The 27,373-nt window shown below is 43.9% G+C and overlaps 1 long non-coding RNA gene and 1 pseudogene across 1 annotated transcript; both read right to left on the minus strand.

Annotated features, from left to right (window-relative positions):
• Positions 1-1,988: 1,988 nt before the first annotated feature.
• LOC123995287 lies at positions 1,989-6,380 on the minus strand. The gene is made up of 2 exons (XR_006831802.1): positions 6,237-6,380; positions 1,989-2,158 (listed from the first exon to the last, which is right to left on the minus strand). It is a non-coding gene; the product is annotated as an uncharacterized LOC123995287 (long non-coding RNA).
• A 5,471-nt stretch (positions 6,381-11,851) lies between these two features.
• Positions 11,852-27,373, minus strand: part of LOC123994597 — a 34,157-nt pseudogene continuing 18,635 nt past the window's right edge.

Raw genomic sequence — 27,373 nt, forward strand, 5'->3', positions numbered from 1 at the left:
AACATTTATAATGAGTATTTCTGTAAATAGATGTGGCTCTCTGCACAATCACCGCATGTTTTAGAACTACTGAACGTAACCACGCTGCGCCTTGGTCTCCTCCATACAACAACCGTGATTCACTGGCTGTTGGCGAGGTGGGACGCTACTGTCCCACATATCCCAGAGCGGTTAAAGGTCCACTGTGTAGTTTTTGTATGACCTGACCAATTTCAGATAGGTGGGTGAAGAAGGTTCTTCTCATCACTCCTATCAATGCCAACTAACAGGCACATGGGGGGAGGGCTTGGAATTGAGGTTGGTTTAGGAGTTGGGTCTTGTAATACTGTGTTCGTAACCAAGTGGGAGGTTGGAATTTACCAGTTGTGAAGTCGTAAATACCAGTTGGATTTATTCAAGTGTTTGAACTCGTTTGAAACACTGATTGGCTAAAGGCCAACAAGCTGCATAAACCATGAAAGAAAAGTACAGCAATCATGCTTGTAAACAAATTATAGTGTTCAAAACCATATTAATAGAAGGATTTTTATAAATAATGTTTTGTTGTTACATGTAGCCCTTTACACTCATATACAGAGCTGTGAAGGACAGAGCCTGGGGTCTGACATCATGTATAGCATGTTACTGCTCAGCCACAATGTTCCAATTTTGGCGTTTATCGGTGCCCAAATCAGCCGTTTTCAACCCATATACAATTACTGTTGATGTTTACACAATCCAAAAACGGTCCATTATAAATCGCAATCTGGGCCAGGTGGGCATCCTTTGAAAGCCTGTTCGATTGTCAACATGACTAGCTAAGTTAAATACAATATTACAGTGTAAGGCTTTCTCAAAGCAAATCAGGGAAACTAATTCTGGTGCGCATGGATAGGAGTCATGAGTCATTAAGAGGCGTGTGCCGCGGCGTGTTTTCTTCAAAGTAGACAAACACAGGCTCATTGTGTTCAGAATAACACAGGGTATGACGCAATGTCATCTCGTAACTGTACGTCAAACATAGTGATCATAAACGTTTGCGTGTTTTATGATATAGAATTGTGAAGTGCACATTTGACTTGTTTGGTTTGCTTGTATGACAATTAAAGCAGCATTTATTATAATCCTCAACGTCTCATCTTTCAAAATACAATGAGTCCTCTTCACTTAGAGCATTTTCCTCAGTCAGACAACAAAAGATTTGCAAAACTTGCCCAATTAGCAGGAGGGACGGGGGGCAAATTCCTGTCGCATGAGGTGCTCAAGTTCAGAATGGCTGTCAGTCAAAACCCACACAGATTTGGATTGACAGTCAGTAATTGTGTGCTGGTGCGGATGCAGGGTTGTGTTCCAAGCAAAACAACTACAAAAGTGTGCTTTCTCTAGGTCCTCGATGACACAGCTAGGAGCTCAAAAAAGCACCTCAGAGTTTAAGACTCTTTGAGTCATACAAGCGCTTTGAAATGTTTTAAATGTGCACACTTTGGAGAGGTGTGTGGTTACTTGTCTGACTGGATACACCAGTTAGTCTTCTCACTCAAACCCTTGTCATGTGTTTGTCTTATGTTGCATCTACACCACATTTTCCAGGAATATTCTTATCGTGTCACTGAATGTATACGGAGTATATCATTTCATCATCAAGAAATGCAGTGTAAAGTACTGTAAATGTAAAATGCACATAAAATCAACAGTTTAAGTGTTTCCAATGACATCAGTGTGCATTGTGTGACTTTAACCAATTATGAGTAGGTATTGCCTACTAATTGGTTATCTTCCTCTATATTTCTTACTACAAAACATAGAAACGTGCAATTTTCATGTTGATGTTGGGGTGAGGCTGGAGATAATGCAGCTGATTTAAAAAAAATATATATATTTTAAACACTGTACAGGAAATATGTATTCTTTTGCATTTGATGTGATATGAAAGTACAAGGCTTTGTGATTTTAGACCCTTATCGCAACTGAGATTGTTGGGGGTGGTGCTGGAGATGATAGATATGAAGTAGACGTTGTTTTATTTATTTCCCTTTAACACAGTTGCAGCCAACAGTACTTCTCAGTTTCAACCATTTCCTGCCGTCCATCCGTTTCACACGATCATTCAAAGACGCTTCCGTAAACAAGCCATAAACATGGAAATAGAGCCGTGTGGTGGTAAGAAGGAAGTGGTGGTCTGGAAGGGAGATACAAAAAGGAAACATTAAGAGCACGTTAACGTAAAGGTGCTCGAAATGATAAAGTAGGGCCAGGTGACTAAAGGAAATGGACATATAGCATCGATAAACTTAGGAGCCGGCCAGGACTAAACATAACTAGAACAGTTATTAGCATAATCGTAAGCATAAACGGAGGGGCATAGATATATTACATAACACTTACATCTACACGACTATATAATAATATAAAGGAACTTACATCATCATATCATGCACGTAGGATTGATATGCTGCTTATATGGGGAAGCAGGAGAGACAAATGCAGAGGGGAGGTGATTAGGGAGTGGGAACAGGTATGGAGGGAAAGGGCTTGACATTTTTTGACAGTTGGAGTCCTGTAGTGGTGCACCCCGCATTTAACCTAACCCCTCAACAACTACTCATTTACATTTGAGTCATTTAACAGACGCTCTTATCAATAGTGATTAGGGTTAAATGCCTTGCTCAAGGGTACAGACAGATTTTCCACCTAGTCATCTCAGGGATTCAAACCAGTGACCTTTCAGTTACTGGCCCAACGCTCTTATCCGCTAGGCTACTGCTAAAACATTAAATTAGAAGAATATTGTGATATGACATTTAGGCTATATCACCCTACACACAACGCATCTCTTAAATAATAAAACAATAATGCTTGGGTTTTATATAGCATTCATCATGGAACCAAATATGATGTTATTAGACTCTGTATTGTAAGCTTTGTACATCTTGTCCCCAGTGCAGGCTCAAAACATGATGTCCCGAAAGCCAGTATTAGACATGGTTATGGCAGACAGGCATTCCTTTTGCGGGACATGATGTGGCCTGTCATTACTTCATAAACCTCGATCACATGAAGCCAATTCTAGTGAAGCTAACAGTTGGATTATCTTGAAATTCCTATTTTATTTGATTGTGGTCAGTGCCACTGGGCTCTGTTTTGAGACTTGGTTTCCAGAAAGACATAACTACTGAAAGACATGATTGTTAATTGTAATGTGTTGGATGCATGGATTCTGTGGGACTTGCTGATTCTATGGGATTTAATGTGGTGTGTCATTGCCTCTGGAGCTTATATGCCCAATGATTGGTAACCATGCTGTCTAGTATCTGATCTCTACTTCACAGTAACAGTGTTTGTTTCCCTTTAAGAGAGGGTTCATGGAAGCCAACTACATAATTTGGGGTGTGAGGTTGGCATAGCTGTGAAATCTCTTGTCCTAGGCTACTGTAGGGCAAGTCTCTGTCACAGACAGTGGGAGACGCTAAAAGCTGACAAGTTGCACATTGAGAAAGACCAGATTTGGAAAGAGAAATATAGTTTGGTAAATGTTTGCCTGACATAGCACTATACTGGTTTAGTTTGGGCTGGGAATATTTCCCTCATTGGTGTCATATTCCATTTTAACTAATGACTAACCATTTATCTTTTCCTCTATATTTCAACTACCCATTACCCTTTCCTCTTGATTCTCTCTACCTCCCTCAGCCTGGCCTAGCCATCATACAGGTAGGCCTACAGTACTGAGTATTACTACTGTTCTGTAGTACCCTCAGCCTGGCCTAGACATCATACAGGTAGGCCTACAGTACTGAGTATTACTACTGTTCTGTAGTACCCTCAGTCTGGACTAGACATGATATAGGTAGGCCTACAGTACTGAGTATTACTACTGTTCTGTAGTACCCTCAGTCTGGACTAGACATCATACAGGTAGGACTACAGTACAGAGTATTACTACTGTTCTGTAGTACCCTCAGTCTGGACTAGACATCATACAGGTAGGCCTACAGTACAGAGTATTACTACTGTTCTGTAGTACCCTCAGTCTGGACTAGACATCATACAGGTAGACCTACAGTACAGAGTATTACTACTGTTCTGTAGTACCCTCAGTCTGGACTAGACATCATACAGGTAGGCCTACAGTACTGAGTATTACTACTGTTCTGTAGTACCCTCAGCCTGGCCTAGACATCATACAGGTAGGCCTACAGTACTGAGTATTACTACTGTTCTGTAGTACCCTCAGCCTGGCCTAGACATCATACAGGTAGGCCTACAGTACAGAGTATTACTACTGTTCTGTAGTACCCTCAGTCTGGCCTAGACATCATACAGGTAGGCCTACAGTACTGAGTATTACTACTGTCCCAGAGTACCCTCAGTCTGGACTAGACATCATACAGGTAGGCCTACAGCACTGAGTACAAAGCTCTCCCTCAACCTCCATTTGGCAAATCTGACCATAATTCTATCCTCCTGATTCCTGCTTACAAACAAAAATTAAAGGAAGCACCAGTGACTCAGTCTAAAAAAAAGTGGTCAGATGAAGCAGATGCTAAACTACAGGACTGTTTTGCTAGCTCAGACTGGAACATGTTCCGGGATTCTTCCGATGGCATTGAGGAGTACACCACATCTGTCACTGGCTTTATCAATAAGTGCATCGAGGACGTCGTCCCCACAGTGACTGTACGTAATTACCCCGACCAGAAGCCATCAAACAGGCAAAGCGTCAATACAGGACAAAAATTGAATCATATTACACCGGCTCCGATGCTCGTCGGATGTGGCAGGGCCTGCAAACTATTACAGACTACAAAGGGAAGCACAGCCACAACCTGCTCAGTGACACGAGCCTACCAGACAAGCTAAATAACTTCTATCCTCGCTTCGAGGCAAGTAACACTGAAACATGCATGAGAGCATCAGCTGTTCCAGACGATGCTCTCCGCAGCCGATGGGAGTAAGAACCTTAAATAGATCAGCATTCACACAGCTGAGGGGCCACACTTTCTAATAGGCTTAAATTCAATATGTGGCAAATAAGAGTGGCAGTATTGTCCTCTATTATCCTCAGTAACTTTCCATCCAAGTTGTCAGACCCCGCTGGCCTGTCATTGTTTATAAGACAACAATAATTTGTGTGTGTGTGAGTGAGAGTACTCGTACACCCTGGGCAAGCTGGTAGGTCTGGTTGTACTTCCACATTTGTTCACCAGCTCCACAACATCTGTGTCAGGGTCCTCTCTATGGAAGTCAACCCTCATGAGGAAAGCCATCCTGGGCAGGAGGCTGGGGATCTGGGGCGGCAGGTAATCTAGTGGTTAGAGCATTGGACTTGTAACCAAAAGGGTTGGCAGATCAAATCCCTGAGCAGACAAGGTATAAGTATCTTGTTCTGCCCCTGAACAAGGCAGTTAACTCACTGTTTCTATGCTTTCATTGAAAATGAGAATTTGTTCTTAACTGACTTGCCTAGTTAAATAAATATAAATCTGCTCTATGTCCATGCAAAGTCAACCAGGAAGATTCTGGAATTAGAGGATATGGGAGAGGGAAGAGAAAGTCATTAGAAGGCAGAAGAGATGTAGTGGGATGTGAAAGAACAGTTTAATTTGACCCTTTTTCTCCCCAATTTCGTGGTATCCAATTGTTAGTAGTTACTATCTTGTCTCATCGCTTCAACTCCTGTACGAGCTCGGGAGAGACGAAGGTCGAAAGCCATGCGTCCTCCAAAACACAACCCAACCAAGCCACACTGCTTCTTAACACAGCGCGCATCCAACTCGGAAGCCAGCCGCACCAATGTGTTGGAGGAAACACAGTGCACCTGGCGACCTGGTCAGCGTGCACTGCGCCCGGCCCGCCACAGGAGTCGCTAGTGCGCGATGAGACAAGGATATCCCTACAGGCCAAACCCTCTCTAACCCGGACGATGCTAGGCCAATTGTGCTTCGCCCCATGAACCTCCCGGTCACGGCCGGCTGGGACAGAGCCTGGGCTCGAACCCAGGGTCTCTGGTGGCACAGCTAGTACTGCGATGCAGTACACTGCTTCACCCGGGAGTAAGAACATTTTTAAGTATAAAAAACCCACTTCATACAATACTTTCCATAGTTTTACACAGAGGCCTACTTATAAAGACATGCTGTGCTCTTGAAATGCTCAACTGCATATCTCTATGAAGAAGTGAGGGGGTAGGTGACTTGAGTTGGTTACTTGTCTGAGATCCAACAGGTGGTTATTTGTTATGACTACTGCGCCCTCACCTGGTGGGCTCTAAGCCTTGCATGCCAGGCCCCCTTGTCACAGTCACTCTTGTATCTCTCTACTGGACACCAGGATTAGCATTCTCTCTTGATCTCCTTCCTTATCGTCCTGTTGTACCTGCAGTGATGCCGAACACATCGCCTGCGTCGTGCACCTAAAGCAAGGGCAGATCTGGGTAGGCTAGCCAGATAATAAGAACAACATGACCAACAAAATAAAAACAATTAAAACTGCATGCACAGAACGATAACTTTAAAATTGCGTTAAAACACCTGTAAAATATGCAAACCATTCAGAAAGGCATTTGATCTGATACTGAGCTGTAGCTAACATTATCTAGCCATAGCCATAAGGCTACCAACCTCACTGATACATTTGTAGTACTGCGGTGGGAATTGTTCTTTTTTGCCTGCACTACAGACTCCACTAATACAGAACTAGTACAGGCCCAGTGCACTATATATTTTTTTTGTATTACATTTATTTATTATTATATATATATTTTTTATATATATAATATACATATATTTTTGACCTCCCGAGCCTATGCCCATGGCTACGCCCATAAGCACTCTGTTATGTTGTGCTGGATGTCATGCACGGATGCTGCTTTATAATGTTTCTAAATTTGAGTCTTCAGTCGAGCCAGAGTCCTTAAAAGAACAGCAAGTTACCAAACCACGAGAAGATTAAAATGTGTTTTTTGGTGATGGCTTTATGGGATACCTAGCAACTTGTAAACAACTACCCATTCCTTTGAGTGAGTACTATTTGAATAGTTATGTTAAATAATACACACAAGGTCCAATTATATTATATGACTGTTGCCTCCCGTTTATTGGGATGGTAATGCCGTTTGTTTTCTGATTTGATTTATATATATATATATATATAGTGCCTTGCGAAAGTATTCGGCCCCCTTGAACTTTGCGACCTTTTGCCACATTTCAGGCTTCAAACATAAAGATATAAAACTGTATTTTTTTTGTGAAGAATCAACAACAACTGGGACACAATCATGAAGTGGAACGACATTTATTGGATATTTCAAACTCTTGAAGCCTGAAATGTGGCAAAAGGTCGCAAAGTTCAAGGGGCCGAATACTTTCACAAGGCACTGTGAAAGTCGGAAGTTTACATAAACTTAGGTTGGAGTCATTAAAACTTTAATTCAGAACCAAAAATTAATCTAACTTCAACATCTGGGAAAATACATATTTCAGATGTGTACAAAACAGGGACACCTTCCTAATACTGTGGCAGGTAGGTAGCCTAGTGGTTAGAGCGTTGGACTGGTAACCGAAAGGTTGCAAGACCGAATCCTGAGCTGACAAGGTAAAAATCTGTTGTTCTGCCCCTGAACAAGGCAGTTAACCCACTGTTTCTAGGCCGTCATTGAAAATAAGAATTTGTTCTTAACTGACTTGCCTAGTAAAATAAAACTGCACTCCCTTTTGCCCTCAGAACAGTCTCAATTCGTCGGGCATGGACTTAAAGCGTTCCGCATGGATGCTGGCCCATGTTGACTCCAATGCTTCCCACAGTTGTGTCAATTTGGCTCAATGTCCTTTGGGTGGTGGACTATTCTTTACACACCGGAAACGGTTGAAATTGAAAAACCCAGAAGTGTTGCAGTGCTTAACACACGAAGCGGTGTGCCTGGCACCTACGCCCATACCCTGTCCAAAGGCACTTATATATTTGGTCTTTCCCATTCATCCTCTGAATGGCAGACATACACAATCCATGTCTCAATTATCTCAAGGTTTAAAAATCCTTTTTTAACCTGTCTCCTCCCCTTCATCTACACAGTTTGAAGTGGATTTAAGTGACATCAATAAGGGATCATAGCTTTTACCTGGTCAGTCTGTCATGGAAAGGGCACTCAGTGTATGTACCCAACAATGAAAACACTTACGGGAGAGTGGTGTAAGTTGAGCCATTTTGTACACTCAGCATCACTCTGTCAAGGGAAATGTAGTATTTTTTTCTAACAAAGATATCTACATATATTTCAGGATGTTGCGTATCCCTGGAAATAATCAGTATTCATGTAAACATTAAAGTTTTTAAAATATATCTTGTCCAAAAAAGTGGTTTGCACAATTTACCCTGGGTATGGGGTTAAGCCACCTACACATTTATGTACTGAATTAAATATTACCACTACCTTTATAAAACCATATCTATCTTTATTTCCCAAACACAATTCAGTACAATCACAATATATATTTTTGTATAATTTTAAGCATATTTTAACACAGGCTTAATGCCTAACGAACACTTTGTACTTTTAAAAACATTTTTAACATTGGCCAGACCCTGTTTAAGCCTGGGAAGAAAACACTTGCAATTGGCTCAACCATTGTCTCAACTTACCCCATGGTCATTGTCTCAACTTACCCCATGGTCATTGTCTCACCTTACCCCATGGTCATTGTCTCAACTTACCCCATGGTCATTGTCTCACCTTACCCCATGGTCATTGTCTCAACTTACCCCATGGTCATTGTCTCACCTTACCCCATGGTCATTGTCTCAACTTACCCCATGGTCATTGTCTCAACTTACCCCATGGTCATTGTCTCAACTTACCCCATGGTCATTGTCTCGACTTACCCCATGGTCATTGTCTCAACTTACCCCATGGTCATTGTCTCAACTTACCCCATGGTCATTGTCTCAACTTACCCCATGGTCATTGTCTCACCTTACCCCATGGTCATTGTCTCAACTTACCCCATGGTCATTGTCTCAACTTACCCCATGGTCATTGTCTCAACTTACCCCATGGTCATTGTCTCAACTTACCCCATGGTCATTGTCTCAAGCTACCCCATGGATCTCATTTTCATTGTCTCGACTTACCCCATGGTCATTGTCTCAACTTACCCCATGGTCATTGTCTCAACTTACCCCATGGTCATTGTCTCAACTTACCCCATGGTCATTGTCTCAACTTACCCCATGGTCATTGTCTCAACTTACCCCATGGTCATTGTCTCACCTTACCCCATGGCCATTGGCTCAACTTATCCCATGGTCATTGTCTCAACTTACCCCATGGTCATTGGCTCAACTTACCCCATAGTCATTGTCTCACCTTACCCCATGGTCTTTGTCTCAACTTACCCCATGGTCATTGTCTCACCTTACCCCATGGTCATTGTCTCACCTTACCCCAAGGCAAACATCTTCACTATATTAGCCACACAGCTACAAGGATGCACTTTCATGCTAGGTTTAGGATCTCATTTTGAAGGTTACTGAGACCCCAACTGTTGTATAGAACAATATTAAAATGATCTACCTAAGTTGGTTTAGATCCAAGCATCAAGAAACCTCGAACACAAATCAATTTGACGTGGTAAAACATTTTTTTTTTTACCTAACTTGCTTACCACTTTCTCCATGTGGTTTATTCCTTCAAACTCCATGAAATTATGGACTCTTCCTAAATATTTGGTCAAATTATGAATTTTGTGTATAAACAAAGCTGAATTTACCACTTTGGTTCAACTTATCCCACTCTCCCCTACCTGTTCGGCACAGTTTCCATAATGAGGCACCAAAATAGGATTTTAATACTTACAGTATATTTAAACACAAAAGGTCACATCATAAAAACTGTTGTTGTGTTTTATGTTATTAAGATAAGGTCCTTAATGTGAAATAACAACAGTAAAGTATATTTAAAAATATATACCGCTAACCACTAAGCCATCTTAGGGACATCTTAACCACCTGCCATCTTAGGGACAAGTAGGTAGAGGTTTTCACAGTGTTACACACATTATAAATACAAGTACAGTATGTACCCTACTATAAATGGGGCAGTGTGATAACTTAAATTTGACATTTGATTATGCCATTAAAATTGAATCCTATGCACCTAAAGTTATTGTTCAAAAGCAATGGTCAACATTGAGAGACATTGTGATTCAAATCTCTTGACATCACAGCTCATCACAGTAGTTCATAGTTCAGTTCAAGGGTCCTGTCTAATAGTATTCAGGAAAACACACAGCTCTTAGTCAAGGAAGTCAACGTCAACTCAGGTCAACAGTCCATTAGGAAGGAGGCATGAATGCTACATTTGACTGAACACAGGTAGTTAGGTACTGTAGGCATGTAGGTACTGTAGGTAGTGATAACACGTTATCTGGTAAAACTAGACAAAGTGATTTATAAAATGTGCATTTCCAAACAATAATTCACTGGCAGAGGGTGTGAGCTGGTTAAATGTTTTACAATGTGCACTGTAGAATAAAATATGATTGGTGGAGTGATCAAAAGACATGATTGAGTCAATAGTGTGTCTAACAGTTCTGGATCCCAAAGCTATTCGATCACATGACCATGTTTTGCCTATCCGAATCCACCTTTCAGTTCCTATACACTATAGACAGGCCCCGTGGGAGGGAACTTTAGCTGGTACATGTGGTTTCCATATGTTTGATATGTTCCATTTATTCCATTTCAGACATTACAAAAATGCCCGTCCTCCTATAGCTCCTCCCACCAGGCTCCTTTGTCGTTCAAATAGGTTCATAACTGATTGATAGTGCTAGCTTTGTGGTTTGCTGCAACCTACAGTATTAGACCACTACTTATGACACAACTTTGATTACAATATAGCTACAGTATGTCAAGGGGCAAGGCTCTAGACTGAAACCATTTAATGGCGTTTTGCAACCCTTTGACTTGGCTGTGCGAGTTAAATTTGTATTGGGTGCCGTGCGAGCTGAACATTCATGGCATGTTCACCTCACTCAAAAGTTTTAAAAAATCATTTAAAAAAAAGTCCTATTTTTTTGGGTGGCTAAGACCATGATTTGGTCAAACAGTAAAGTGCATTATCCTCATGATTCCTGCAATGAAAGTGTCTGCCCAGTCCCTTGGCTTGTTTAGCTGGAGCCACAGTGTGCACTCGGGGGAGAGAGAAAAAAGGCTTCTTGATTGTATAGCATTTCAATATAACATTTCAAAATCCAATTGCAGGAAATTCATAGCTTTAGAAGCAACTACTGTGCTCAGCTTTCTGTGGGTATACTTTATATTTGTCATTTCCATAATATTCAGCTCAACTGAGCTCCTGAGTGGCACAGCGGTCTAAGGTACTACATCTATCTCTGTGGTTGAGGCATCACTACAGACACCCTGGTTCAAATCCAGGCTGTATCATGACTAGCAGTGATTGGGAGTCCCGTAGGGCGGCGCACAATTGGTCATCTGGGTTTGGCCGGTGTAGGCTGGCATTGTAAATAAGAATTTGTTCTTAGCGGACCTGCCAAGTTAAATAAAAAAAAGCAACTATTTTACAATCAAAATATTAGATATGGCTTTAAGATACGAAGCCTGCGAAATGCGCTATTGCGAGTGCATAGGGTAGCAGGGCTACAACAGCAACAAAAAAAGGACATTACATTTACTTTTAGATTAATACATGGCTACTAGCAGTGGGTATTATATTTAGTATTAGTGATCTAGCTAATGTGTTTTGAGTTTTTACTTTATCATGTGGTGTATAAGCCCCAAAATAAATTTGTCTATGATATTAGTGCACATAACGTAATAGGCAAATTCATCTCTATTGAAAAAAAATATCAGAAAATTCTGGAGCCCTATTTTAACAATAACATATAACAACTCACAATTCATAAATATATCAACTCGCAATTCATGACAATCACTGGATTAGGTTGCACATCAAAATAGTGTATCTGGAATCATGCTTTCCTGCTTGGACGTTAGAACAACTTATTTCTTGAATAGCCTACCATCTCAGTAGTTGTGGTCCATCTTGGGTTAGTTATAAAAATCTTTGGTTTGACTTTACTCCCATAAAAACTCTGGATGGATATGTGGTTTGTGGCTAATGAGGCTATAATATGACTCAAATTAAAGTGCATTCAGTTGACTAAAATGGCTCTGTTTTTGTCATTTTAACAATGATTAAATCATTATTCAAATCACAAAAATGTGACTAAGATTGAATGATATTTTAGTCAAAATGCCAGACTAGAATGAATCTAAAAAAGAGTGCCAAAATGAACACTGAAGCAGATCTGTCGTGGGGAGGGGCTGGGCGTGTGGGTGCTGGTGGAGCAGTGGGAAGGGGGGGGGACAGGGATGTTCCAGTATTGGCTTTGGAAGTTGAGAACAGAACGAGCGAACCCGGAGAGGTGACAGTCTCTCTCCCTGGGTCCGTCACTGTCCAGGGGTAGGGGCAGGCTCATGCAATTCCTCAGGGAACCATCACTGCAAAAAGAAAAACACACAAGGCCATTAGACTGTATTCATACTGTATGACATACATCCAAATCTACACGTAGACTCCATCCATCCATAATATAACCCAGTAGTAGAAACTCCATGTCTCTCACCTGGTTATGTCTGCTGGTACTCCTCTCCGAGTCTGTCTGTACACGCTCCCAGCTACATCCCTAGCCACCCCAGCTAGCCAACGCATATCTGCAGGCACCTCTGGGATCCACTCCACAAACCTGGAGTACAGGAGAGGGACAAGAAGAGTCAATGTACTGTGATGTACCACCAGTGGTGGATTGACTTGTCTATTTTGTTACAATGTCCACTAGGTGGCGGCCCTGTGCAGGACATTCAAATTGATTGGGTTTAGTAAGAAACCTCAACCTATTAAATTGTATTTGTCACATGCTTCCAACAATGCAGAGATAAAAAAGACAAATAATAAAAAAAAGAATAACACAAGGAATAAATACACAATGAGTATGAGTAACGATAACTTGGCAAAATACACAGGGTACCAGTACCGAGTTGATGTGCAGGGGTACGAGGTAATTTTTTAAAATTATTATTTTTTAAAATTTTTATTTTACCTTTATTTAACCAGGCAAGTCAGTTAAGAACACATTCTTATTTTCAATGAGGTAGATATGTACATATAGGTAGTGATAAAATGACTAGACAACGGGATAGATTAAACGGTAACAGCAGCCTATGTGATAAATCAAAAGAGATTAGTACGAAAAGGGTCAATGCAGATATTCCTGGTAGCTATTGATAAATTATTTAACTATTCAGCAGTCTTATAGCTTAGGGGTGGAAGCTGAACGGTCAATGTCTTGGGTGGCTGGAGTCTCACAATTTTTAGGGCCTTCCTCTGACACCGCCTGGTATAGAGGTCCCGGATGGCAGGGAGCTCGGCCCCAGTGATGTACTGTGCCGTACACATTACCCTCTGTAACACCTTGTGGTCAGATGCCAAGCAGCAACCATACCAAGCGGTGATAAAGCCAGTCAAGATGCTCTCAAAGGAGCAGTTTGGAATTTTTTGAGGAATCTATTCAGCCTCCTGAGGGGGAAGATGCATCATATCCTCTTCACGGCTGTGTTGGTGTGATGTAGACCATGATCATTCCTTAGTGATGTGGACACCAAGGAACTTGAAGCTCTCGACCTGCTCCACTTCAGCCCTTGATGTGTTGATGTGGATGGGGGCATGCTCAGCCCTCCCCTTCCTGTAGTCCACAATCAGCTGTTTTGTCTTGCTGACGTTGAGGGAGAGGTTGTTGTCCTGGCACCACACTGCCAGGTCTCTGGCTTCCTCCCTATAGGCTCATTGTCTCATTGTCATTGGTGATCAGGTCTGCTACCACCGTTGTATCGTTGGCAAACTTAATGATGGTGTTGGAGTCGTGCGCTGCCAGTCGTGGGTGAACAGGGAGTACACTAGGGGACTAAGCACGCACCCCTCAGGGGCCCCAGTGTTGAGGGCCAGCGTGGTGGATGTGTTGTTGCCTAACCTCACCACCTGGAATGGCCAGGCAGGAAGTCCAGGATCCAGTTGAAGAGGGAGGTGTTCAATCCCAGGGTCCTTAGTTTAGTGATGAGCTTGGAGGGCACTACGGTGTTGAACGCTGAGCTGTAGTCAATGAACAGCATTCTCACGTAAGTGTTCCTTTTGTCTAGGTGGGAAAGGGTAGTGTGGATTGTTTTTTTATTGATTTCACCTTTTTTTAACCAGGTAGGCTAGTTGAGAACAAGTTCTCATTTGCAACTGCGACCTGGCCAAGATAAAGCATAGCAGTGTGAACAGACAACAGAGTTACACATGGAGTAAACAATTAACAAGTCAATAACACAGTAGGAAAAAAAAGGGGCAGTCTATATACAATGTGTGCAAAAGGCATGAGGAGGTAGGAGAATAATTATAATTTTGCAGATTAACACTGGAGTGATAAATGATCAGATGGTCATGTACAGGCAGAGATATTGGTGTGCAAAAGAGCAGAAAAGTAAATAAATAAAAACAGTATAAAAACAGTATGAGAATCAGGTAGGTGAAAATGGGTGGGCTATTTACCAATAGACTATGTACAGCTGCAGTGATCGGTTAACTGCTCAGATAGCTGATGTTTGAAGTTGGTGAGGGAGATAAAAGTATCCAACTTCAGTGATTTTTGCAGTTCGTTCCAGTCACAGGCAGCAGAGTACTGGAACGAAAGGCGGCCAAATGAGGTGTTGGCTTTAGGGATGATCAGTGAGATACACTTGCTGGAGCGCGTGCTACGGATGGGTGTTGCCATCGTGACCAGTGAACTGAGATAAGGCGGAGCTTTACCTAGCATGGACTTGTAGATGACCTGGAGCCAGTGGGTCTGGCGACGAATATGTAGCGAGGGCCAGCCGGCTAGAGCATACAAGTCGCAGTGGTGGGTGTTATAAGGTGCTTTAGTGACAAAACGGATGGCACTGTGATAGACTGCATCCAGTTTGCTGAGTAGAGTGTTGGAAGCAATTTTGTAGATGACATCACCGAAGTCGAGGATCGGTAGGATAGTCAGTTTTACTAGGGTAAGCTTGGCGGCGTGAGTGAAGGAGGCTTTGTTGCGGAATAGAAAGCCGACTCTTGATTTGATTTTCGATTGGAGATGTATGATATGAGTCTGGAAGGAGAGTTTGCAGTCTAGCCAGACACCTAGGTACTTATAGATGTCCACATATTCAAGGTCGGAACCATCCAGGGTGGTGATGCTAGTCGGGCATGCGGGTGCAGGCAGCGATCGGTTGAAAAGCATGCATTTAGTTTTACTAGCGTTTAAGAGCAGTTGGAGGCCACGGAAGGAGTGCTGTATGGCATTGAAGCTCGTTTGGAGGTTAGATAGCACAGTGTCCAATGACGGGCCGAAAGTATATAGAATGGTGTCGTCTGCGTAGAGGTGGATCAGGGAATCGCCCGCAGCAAGAGCAACATCATTGATATATACAGAGAAAAGAGTCGGCCCGAGAATTGAACCCTGTGGCACCCCCATAGAGACTGCCAGAGGACCGGACAGCATGCCCTCCGATTTGACACACTGAACTCTGTCTGCAAATTAATTGGTGAACCAGGCAAGGCAGTCATCCGAAAAACCGAGACTACTGAGTCTGCCGATAAGAATATGGTGATTGACAGAGTCGAAAGCCTTGGCAAGGTCGATGAAGACGGCTGCACAGTACTGTCTTTTATCGATGTCGGTTATGATATCGTTTGGTACCTTGAGTGTGGCTGAGGCGCACCCGTGACCGGCTCGGAAACCAGATTGCACAGCGGAGAAGGTACGGTGGGATTCGAGATGGTCAGTGACCTGTTTGTTGACTTGGCTTTCGAAGACCTTGTAATAGAGATTGCGTAAACTGTGGATCTTTTGGGGAGTTATGTGAATTGGAGTGGGTCTAGGGTGGCTGGGATGATGGTGTTTATGTAAGCCATGACTTTCAAAACATTTTATGGCTACAGATGTGAGTGCTGCGATAGTCATTTAGACAGGTTACCTTGGCGTCCTTTGGCACAGGGATTATGGTGGTCTGCTTGAAACATATAGGCATTACAGATTGGATCAGGGAGAGGTTAAAAATGTCAATCACGACGCTTACCAGCTGGTCAGCGCATGCTCCGAGTACGCATCCTGGTCATCCGTCTGGCCTTGTGAATGTTAACCTGTTTATAGGTCTTACTCACATCGGCAACGAGAGCATGATCTCACATTCAACCGGCACAGCTGGTACTCTCATGCATGGTTCAGTGTTGCTAGCGTGAAAGTGAGCATAGAAGGTATTTAGCTCGTCTGGTAGGCTCGCAACACTGGACAGTTTCCCTTTGTAATCCATGATTGTTTGCAAGCCCAACCACATTTGGGCCAGAGTAGTAAGATTCGATTTTGGTCCTGTATTGACGCTTTAAATGTTTGATGGTTCGTCGGAGGGAGTATCGAGATTTCTTATAAGCATCCACATTAGTGTCCTGCTCCTTGAAAGCGGCAGTTCTTGCCTTTAGGCCAGTGCGGATGTTGCCTACAATCCATGGCAACAATAAATATGTATGTACAGTCAATTTGGGGACGACGGCGTCGATGCACTTATTATTGAAGCTGGTGACTGATGTGGTAAACTCCTCAATGCCATCGGATGAATCCTGGAACATATCCCAGTCTGTGCTAGCGAAACAGTGCTGTCCGCGTCATCAGACAACTTCCATATTTTGCCCATCACTGGTACTTCCTGTTTGAGTTTTTGCTTGTAAGCAGGAATCAGGATTATAGAGTTATGGTCAGAATTGCCAAATGGAGGTCAAGGGAGAACTTTGTATGCATCTCTGTGTGTGGAGTAAAGGTGATCTAGAGTTTTTTGGACTCTAGTTGCACAGGTGACATGCTGGTAGAAATGAGGTGAAACGGATTTCCTGCATTGAAGTCACTGGCCACGAGGAGCATTTTCTTGTTTGCTTATAGCCCTATACAGCTCGTTGAATGTGATCTAAGTGTCACATCGGTAAATAGTATGGTCTACAGCTTATCATGAGCTATTCCAACTCAAGAAAGCAGACCCTAGAGACTTTCTTAATATTAGCGATCGCACACCAGCTGTTGTTAACAAAGAGACACACACACCACCTCCCCTGAGCTTCTCAGACGCCACCGTTCTGTCCAAATACATTTATATTTACCATGTCCTTGTTTTGCCACAACTGAGAAATATAGGATATTACAGTTCTTCAGATCACATTGATAGGATAGTCTCGAACAGAGCTCATTCCGTTTATTTTCCAGTGATTGCACGTTCGCCAACAGAACAGAGGGTAGATATTTGGTTGCTGTGGTGGGCTAATGAGGTTGCTGTATGCTAAAGGATAGTTATGCTAAAGGATATTTCTGGGCTTTTTAAAAGCTGATTTGTTTGCATTACTGTTGTCATTGGTTGCTGTTTGAGCTACTGTGACTGCATTGAGTTCATTGAGGGCTTGTTAGTTTGTGGTAGGTAGCACTAGTAGTGGTATAGGATGTAGACTTACCTCTTGCCCACTGAGTAGGCCGATACCACAGGTAGTGTGCAGGGCAGGAGCATGTAGGAGGCCACTCTGACCGGCAGCATCTCAGACACCTGAGCATACAAACCAGGCTTCTGCTGGCACGCCTCACAAAACACTAGTCATAGAGACACAACATGTCACACTTCGCTGACACGGGCACAGCCTCAGATGACTTTCAGATACACACAACAACCACAGCCCCCCTCTTGACAGCAGAAGGAAAAAATTGCAGTTTAAGAGTTAAGTTCCTGCAATTCGTCACATTCTGCCATGGGGCGTAGAGACAATGTTGTAGTTTTCAACAAGTTTGTTACAATTCTACACTTTCTGCCTTTGGGCAGAGAGAAAATGTTGTAGTTTTAAACCCAAGTTTGCTGCAATTCTACACATTTTGCCATGGGGCGGAGAGAAGATTTAGCAGTTTTTAATATGATATCTGAGTGACTAACAAAATCATTGGGGGCTCCCCGATCTGTAATTCAACCATGATCATGATTACTGTAAGTTTAGATAGTTGGCTAAATTAGAATTGATCAATCCCCCCCAAAAAATGCTGACATGGGCTAATTGAGTGACGGAGTAGCTAAGTTTCCATCCAATTTGCAACCGATTTTCATGTGAATATGATCAAATCTGCATAAAACAATATGCACATTTTCCCACCAGAGATGTGTTTTCATCAAACTGACTTTTTGCGGATAAAAGGCTGGTTGTGATGAGTTAGTGCCTGCCATGTCTGCATCTATAAAATTGTCCTGGCATTTCATGTTTTCATCAGCCTGGTGGTGACCTTTTTTAATGCTTCAGGTAATTCAACTGCATTAAATGGTTGATGGAAACCTGTGACTGACATATCAAGAGAAAAACTGCTGATGCACAACCATCTTACGAAATTGTACCTTGTGTATTCTACTATACGAACTCTCAAGAGTAAGTTGAGACCCCGGCTGAGTAAAAAAATATCATATATATAAAAACGTGGGAGGGCGCAGGACGCCAGTTGCCAATCCCTGGTCTAGGTTGACCCATCTACCTTTTTTGATTTGGGTTGGCAGGTTGTCAACAATCTGCTCATCCAACCACCAGTGTTGCTTCCTCAGGAGGCGGAGCCGCCAGAACATCCAGTTCTTTGTTGTTTCCATGGCGATGGGCTTGCAGCAGGCGGCTTCTGATAGGTTGGGGTTGGGGCCGGCAGTCGGACACTCCAGCTTCAGCAGGTCTGACATCATAAACAATACATTCATCATCTTTATAATGCAGCATAGACATGTTGTTTGTTTAGCAACAAAACCGACGCATGGCAACTATGGGGCAAAACAGACAAGGGTGGCTTAGGTTGTTGACAACATGTAAACTATATTTTGTCTCAATGTTTATTGAAACCATAGATACAATTGCACAATGAGCATTTGTTGTCACTTAAATACATTGTTAAAGTTGTTGGTTAGGTAGCTAGTCATATTAGCATTGACATGAAATCAGTCTAAACACCTCAAAACAAGACCTGGTAATCAAGATAAAACTAGAAACCTAGAAACCTGGTATAAACTATAAAACTGAAACAGGCCAACTACAAGTCCCCACACGGCAGCTTCTTGTCATTGTTGCTAGCTATCTGACTGTTCAGAATCATAACAAAGCACGGCTTCTGCCACCATCGATGTGCGCACATTTTCGTGACCTTGTCAGCCAACCCGTCTGTCTATACGAATATTACACCATAAATAAGCGTTGGTTTACTCCATACTTCATGTTGAACCCTGTACAATTGACATCATTGATGCTCACTGCATGTATGTCACAGTAGCTTATGATCTTAGCACAGCCCACTACTACTGTCAAAGGTAACCTAGTTATACTCACGGTTCTCCTCAAGAAAGCGAAGGGCGTCCTTGTAGCCACTCTGACATATCTCTGCCATGACCTGTCAAAGAAAACACATAGATCAAACCTATTGAGGTAAGGGATCATATGCAAGAGGTAGATTGAATAAATATACGGCTCATATAAAAGAGACACAAGATACCCATAAGACAGAGATTTTATTAATCATATAACAACCGATACAGTTGAAGTCGGAAGTTTACATACACTTAGGTTGGAGTCATTACAACTAGTTTTTCAACCACTCCACAAATGTCTTGTTAACAAACTATAGTTTTGGTAAGTTTGTTAGGACTTCTACTTTGTGCATGACACAAGTATTTTTTTCAACAATTGTTTACAGATTATTTCACTGTATCACAATTCCAGTGGGTCAGAAGTTTACATACACTAAGTTGACTGTGAAAATTATGTCATGGCTTTAGAAGCTTCTGATAGGCTAATTGACATAATTTCGAATCAAATCAAAGTTTATTTGTCACGTGCTCCGAATACAACAGGTGTAGACATTACAGTGAAATGCTTACTTACAGGCTCTAACCAATGGTGTTTAAAAAAGGTTATGTATGTATGTATGTATGTATGTATGTATGTATGTATGTATGTATGTATGTATGTATGTATGTATGTATGTATGTATGTATGTATGTATGTATGTATGTATGTATGTATGTATGTATGTATGTATGTATGTATGTATGTATGTATGTATGTATGTATGTATGTATGTATGTATGTATGTGTGTAGTAAAGAAATAAAACAACAGTAAAAAGACATTTGAAAAAAGAGTAGCAAGGAAATATACAGACACCTGTTAGTCAGGCTTATTGAGGTAGTATGTGCATGTAGGTATCGTTAAAGTGACTATGCATATATTATGAACAGAGAGTAGCAGAGGCGTAAAAAGAGGGGTTGGCGGGTGGTGGGACACAATGCAGATAGCCCGGTTAGCCAATACTGGTTGGTCGGGCCAATTTAGGTAGTATGTACATGAATGTATAGTTAAAGTGACTATGCATATAAGATAAACAGAGAGTAGCAGCAGCGTAAAAGAGGGGTTGGGGGGGGGGGGACAATGCAAATAGTCTGGGTAACCATTTGTTTACCTGTTCAGGAGTCTTGTGGCTTGGGGTAAAAACTGTTGAAACCTTTTTGTCCTAGACTTGGCACTCCGGTACCGCTTCCCATGTGGTAGTAGTGAGAACAGTCTAGGACTGGGGTGGCTGGGGTCTTTGACAATTTTTAGGGCCTTCCTCTGACACTGCCTGGTATAGAGGTCCTGGATGGCAGGCAGCTTTGCCCCAGTGATGTACTGGGCCGTACTCACTACCCTCTGAAGTGCCTTCCGGTCGGAGGCTGAGCAATTGCCGTACCAGACAGTGATGCAACTGGTCAGGATGCTCTCGATGTTGCAGCTGTAGCACCTTTTGAGGATCTCAGGACCTGAGGGGGAATAGGCTTTGTTCTGCCCTCTTCACGACTGTCTTGGTGTGTTTGGACTAATCTAGTTTGTTGTTGATGTGGTCACCAAGGAATTTGACGCTCTCAACCTGCTCCACTATAGCCCCGTTGATGAGAATGGGGATGTGCTCGGTGCTCCTTTTCCTGTAGCCCACAATCATCTCCTTAGCCTTGGTTACGTTGAGGGATAGGTTGTTATTCTGGCACCACCCGGCCAGGTCTCTGACCTCCTCCCTATAGGCTGTCTTGTCGTTGTCGGTGATCAGGCCTACCAATGGTGTGTAATCAGCAAACTTAATGATGGTGTTGGAGTCGTGCCTGGCCATGCAGTGGTGGGTGAACAGGGAGTACAGGAGGGGACTGAGCACGCACCCCTGGGGAGCTCCAGTGTTGAGGATCAGCGTGGCAGATGTGTTGCTACCTACCCTCACCACCTGGGGGCGGCCTGTCAGGAAGTTCAGGATCCAGTTGCAGAGGGAGGTGTTTAGTCCCAGGTTCCTTAGCTTAGTGATGAGCTTTGAGGGTACTATGGTGTTGAACGCTGAGCTGTTGTCAATGAACAGCATTCTCACATAGGTGTTCCTTTAGTCCAGATGGGAAAGAGCTGTGTGGAGTGCAATAGAGATTGCATCATCTGTGGATCTGTTTGGGCAGTATGTAAATTGGAGTGGGTCTAGGGTTTCTGGGATAATGGTGTTGATGTGAGCCATTACCAGCCTTTCAAAGCACTTCATGGCTACGGACGTGAGTGCTACGGGTCTGTAGTCATTTAGGCAGGTTGCCTTTGTGTTCTTGGGCACAGGGACTATGGTGGTCTGCTTTAAGCATGTTGGTATTACAGACTCAATCAGAGACATGCTGAAAATGTCAGTGAAGACACCTGCCAGTTGGTCAGCACATGCCCGGAGCACACGTCCTGGTAATCCATCTGGCCCCGCAGCCTTGTGTATGTTGACCTGTTTAAAGGTCTTACTCACATCGGCTATGGAGAGAGTGATCACACAGTCGTCCGGAACAGCTGATGCTCTCATGCATGCCTCAGTGTTGCTTGCCTCGAAGCGAGCATAGAAGTGATTTAGTTCGTCTGGTAGGCTCGTGTCACTGGGCAGCTCGCAGCTGTGCTTCCCTTTGTAGTCTGTAATAGTTTGCAAGACATGCCACATCCGACGAGCGTTGAAGCCAGTGTAGTATGATTCAATCTTATCCCTGCATTGACTCTTTGCCTGTTTGATGATTCATAGCAGGGCATTCCGGGATTTCTTGTCAGCTTCCGGGTTAGAGTCCTGCACCTTGAAAGCGGCAGCTCTACCCTTTAGCTCAGTGCGAATGTTGCCTGTAATCCATGGCTTCTGGTTGGGATATGTACGTACAGTCACTGTGGGGACAACGTCCTCAATGCACTTATTGATAAAGCCAGTGACTGATGTGGTGTATTCCTCAATGTCATCGGAAGAATCTCGGAACATGTTCCAGTCTGTGATAGCAAAGCAGTCCTGTAGTTTAACATCTGCTTCATCTGACTTTTTTTTTAATAGACCGAGTCACTGGTGCTTCCTGCATTCATTTTTGCTTGTAAGCAGGAACCAGGAGGATAGAGTTGTGGTCAGATTTACCAAATGGAGGGCGAGGGAGAGCTTTGTGCTGTGTGTGGAGTACAGGTGATCTAGAAATGTTTTTCCCTCTGGTTGCACATTTAACATATTGATAGAGATTTGGTAGAACTGATTTAGGTTTCTCTGCATTAACGTCTCTGGCCACTAGGAGCGCTGGGTGAGTGGTTTCCTGTTTGCTTATTTCCTTATACAGCGGACTGAGTGTGGTCTTAGTGCCAGCATCTGTCTGTGGTGGTAAATAAACAGCCACGAAAAGTATAGCTGAGAACTCTCTAGGCAGTAGTGTGGCCTGCAGTTTATCACAATATACTCTACTTCAGGCGAGCAAAATCTAGAGACTTCCTTAGATTTCGTGCACCAGCTGTTGTTTCCAAATATGCACAGACCGCCCCCCCCCCTCGTCTTACCAGTGTGTGCCGTTCTATCCTGCCGGTACAGCGTGTATCCCGCTAGCTGAATATCCATGTCATCATTCAGCCACGATTCCGTGGAACATAGGATATTACAGTTTTTGATGTGCCGTTGGTCGGATATTCATGATCGTACCTCGTCTAGATTATTGTCCAATGATTGCACGTTGGCGAGTAATATTGACGGTAACGGCAGCTTTCCTAGTTGCCTTCTGCGGGTCAGGATGAGGCATATGGCTCTTCGTCCTCTGCGTCGCTTCCTTTTGCGAATAATTGGGATGTCTCCACTGTGGGGTGTTTGGAGAATATCGTGTGAGTCCTGCTTGTTGTTGAATAAATCTTTGTCTAATCTGAGGTGAGGGATCGCTGTCCTGATATCCAGAAGTCAATTGGAGGTATATTTGTGGATTTATTTCAAGGCCTACCTTTAAACTCAGTGCCACTTTGCTTGACATCATGGGAAAATGAAAAGAAATCAGCCAAGACCTCAGAAAAACAATTGTAGACCTCCACAAGTCTGGTTCATCCTTGGGAGCAATTTCCAAATGCATGAAGGTCCCACATTCATCTGTACAAACAATAGTACGCAAGTATAAACACCATGGGACCATGCAACCGTCATACCTCTCAGTCTCCTAGAGTTGAACATACTTTGGTGCGAAAACCCGAAGCATACTTCCAAAGTTGTGGCAAAATGGTTTAAGGACAACAAAGTCAAGGTCAGCATTTGTGTATGAGAGAATCTACAGATCTGCAGTTCATGTGGGATGCTCTGTGAACGCAGCTGCCCTCATCTCCGTCTACATGGTGGTGCAGGTTAGAGAGCTATGCAACTCCCTGGCGAACGGTGGCACCGACGACCGGGGAAATCTAATGGAGCTAAGTCACCATGCCGACCATACCACCAGCACACTCAAGTGTACTGCGCACGCGACCGCCGGCCAGAGGGCCCTCTGGCTGAACAACGCAAGGGTGTCAGAGGGAGAAGGGAAAGATTCTCAATGGACAGATTGATCCCACCTGACTTTTTGGACCAGCCTTATAAGAGACACAGGCCAGGTTTGACTCTAAGAAAAAGGAGACTGAGGCACTGGGCTCCCTGTTACCACAGAAACAATCCCTGAAACCGCAGAAGCCCACATTTGCCCAGGTCGTCAACATGAGCCTTCCCTCCCATAACTGGAGGATCCCTAAGAAGCCTCAGCAGGCTTCTCCTGCATTTACCACCCAAGGACAGACACAGTATGCTCACCAGCAACGCAGTGCCTCGGGGCACAGGCGTCACTCCAAGCAACGAGCAGCGGAGACACCCTCTGCTTGATCCAGAGGGAAGGGGAAGAAGCTGCACACCTAGTGCTCGAAGATCCGGAAGAGTTCCTTTGACCTTAATGACCAGAGTCTTCTCAGGAGTCCTGCGTCAAGTCCCACAAGCTCGTTTACACATGGTATAGGTGTAGCACAGGAGCCCCCCTCAAGACCTATACGCCCTCATTGGGGTGGGTCAACACTACTCTTCCCCATGTATAGTTCTCAAATAAAGAGTTCCCATCACATCCCGGCCTACGGTCCGAGGGTGATGGTTCAGAATGTTCCCATGCAAAACAATCAACCTGCGGATGTGCCCCAGTGGGGTGACTGCCACAGAGCTCCCCGTCCTCCCCAGGGGACAGGCGGGTTCCCTTACTTCTGACAGAGAGCAGTGGCATGCGTGTGCAGTCTCCCCTTGGGTTCCACGCACCGTAAACCAGGGGTACAGACTATAATCCGCGTCCTTAGGGACGAGATACAGTCTCTGTTGGCCAAGGGAGCCATATGCGTGGTGCTGAGGGAGGAAGCTCACCTGGGCTTATTCAGACGGTATTTCTTGCACCCCCCCCCACTTCAACAAGCATAGAACTTCAACAAGCATCTGAAAGTCTACAGATTTCGAATGATTGGTTGATCTGAAAGGTTGATCTGCGAGGACACTCGGGCGGAGGCAGTGGAGCACACAGCCCTGCTGTTGTCGTGCCTACTCACTCTAGGCTTCAGGATAAATCGTGCCTACTCACTCTAGGCTTCAGGATAAATCGTGCCTACTCACTAGGCTTCAGGATAAATCGTGCCTACTCACTCTAGGCTTCAGGATAAATCGTGCCTACTCACTCTAGGCTTCAGGATAAATCGTGCCTACTCACTCTAGGCTTCAGGATAAATCGTGCCTACTCACTCTAGGCTTCAGGATAAATCGTGCCAAAATCTTACTCTACCTGACCCAGCAGAAATATTTTAGCAATTGTCTCTGGACTGTATCCTGTTGAGCAGCCCTCACCGTGGAGACAGCAATGGCTTTTTGCCACTGCCTCTGTGTTTTGCCCAGCAACATCAGTCACGTAATGGATGTGTCTGAGGCTTCTTGGGCTCATGGTCTCCATGATTGTGGCAGTTCCGCTTGGTCTCCTCATGAGAGACTTCCAGCAATGGGTGACCTCACTACACCAGGACCCGTTTCTCCATCGGCACAGGCGCGTGCTTCTCTCTGCAAAGTGTATATCGGCACTTCAATGCTGGAAAGACCCAACCCTATTGACGTGGGGCTGCCCTACTGGGAGAGTGTTCACGCGTAAAGAAGTGACAATGGATGCATCACTACAGGGATGGGGGCAGTCCACAAAGGGCCTACTGTGAACAGCGTATGGTCAGACTCCATGAGTACAGCCCATATCAACTTTTTCGAGCTTTACACTGTGTTACTGGCCCTCAGGCACTTCTGTCCATTCTTACAGGGCCAAAATGTCCTGGTCAGGTCGGACAGTATGTCTACGGTGGCATATATCAACTGCCAAGGAGGAACATTCTCAACTTCACTCTCTGGCGAGAGAGCTCTTGCTATGGAGCAGCGACCATCTGTCTGACAGTAATAGGCCATTCTGGAGTTGTGATCAACTGTTTGTTTGCTTCACCAACCCTGCTCGGGTTAGGGCTTTGCCCAAACAACGCGTCTCCCATTGGGTAATCACCAAGGCGTACAGTTGTTGGGGATTGCAGTCTCCCCTGGGTGTCCGGGCACATTCCACTATAGGAATTGCTACATTATGGGCACTGTTCAGAGGCATCTCCGTCTTGGACATTTGTGTGGTGGATAGTGAGGTTCTATCACCTGGACGTTACTGTGCACTCCCTGGCACACACAGTCCTTGGTGCTGGAGCTGAGTAGGATGGATCAGGTACATGTACCAAAACAGGCTTCTCAGGAAACTGACTACAGGCAATCGGTGTGTTTTGCAACTATCCCATAGTGAGATGTCAAACCGAGTCGACTGAAAGAAAACTTTGGGTTACCGTATTTAAGCCCAGTTCAGTGTAGGCGATGAGGGAGACATCTCACCAGATTGCCCCTCTTGCACGACTTGTGTAAGAGGTAGTTCTTAGAATGAGGAAACCAGAGCAGTACAGGGTCTTATATAGACATGCAAGGCATACACCCATAAAGCTCTGATTGGCCTGTTAGGCGTGATTGAATAAGGATTCAACCAATGACCCGCCAAAGAAGGCGTGTCCCATAGTGAGATGTCTCCCTCAGGAAACCTGGGTTACATACCGTAGCCCAAACATTTAATATTACATTCATAACCCATACATAAGACATTTACAATCAGGCATAAAAACCACGTCTAATGAATGGGACTAAGGAGGATCCTGATCCTCCATCCTACCTTTGGCAACAGGGCATACATAACGACTTCCTAACACATTCATAACCCATAAATAACGCATTGGTAAGCAGTCATAGTGGGCGTCCACCACTCTGAGTGGTTCTTAGGAGAACCCTTTTTGGTTCCAGGTCGAACTCTCTGTGGAAAGGGTTCTACATGGAACCAAAAAAGGTTCTACTTGGAACTAAAAAGGGTTCTTCAAAGAGTCCTATGTTGACAGCCGAAGATCCCTTCTAGGTTCTAGATAGAGAAATAGGTGCTAAGTGTGGACCTTGGGTTCTGGGGGGGAACAGGGCCTTGCTGAGGCGGTACATGTTGCTCAGGTTCAACCGGATGGAGGTGTTGGTGAGACGAAGCTCGTGGAAGTTGAAGGAGGTGTCCCGTGGACAGATGTCACTTTCGCCCGAAAACGGAGAGATGGTGATGGTGTTCTTCAGCTCCGACTGAGGAAGGTTGTCACTTATTCCCCCATCCACGTAACGCTACAGAGAGAAGAGGGGGAGACAGGGAGGAGGAAGAGAGCGAGAAAGTGAGAATAATTGGTTGTTTTTGGACCCATGCACAAATTTAAACAAGCCTGTTTCACTATTTCCTTACATCAGGACCACAGCCTCTCCACAGAACAAGACCCCAGGCATACTGGGGTCAAGATGTCTCAGGGCTGACAGATATGACTGTTCTACATCTATCTTATACTGTATAAAGACTATCAACTTAGAATGAATGCCAGACAAATCTTC

The sequence above is a fragment of the Oncorhynchus gorbuscha genome, linkage group LG14, assembly GCF_021184085.1.
Source record: "Oncorhynchus gorbuscha isolate QuinsamMale2020 ecotype Even-year linkage group LG14, OgorEven_v1.0, whole genome shotgun sequence".
NCBI classification, from domain to species: domain Eukaryota; kingdom Metazoa; phylum Chordata; class Actinopteri; order Salmoniformes; family Salmonidae; genus Oncorhynchus; species Oncorhynchus gorbuscha.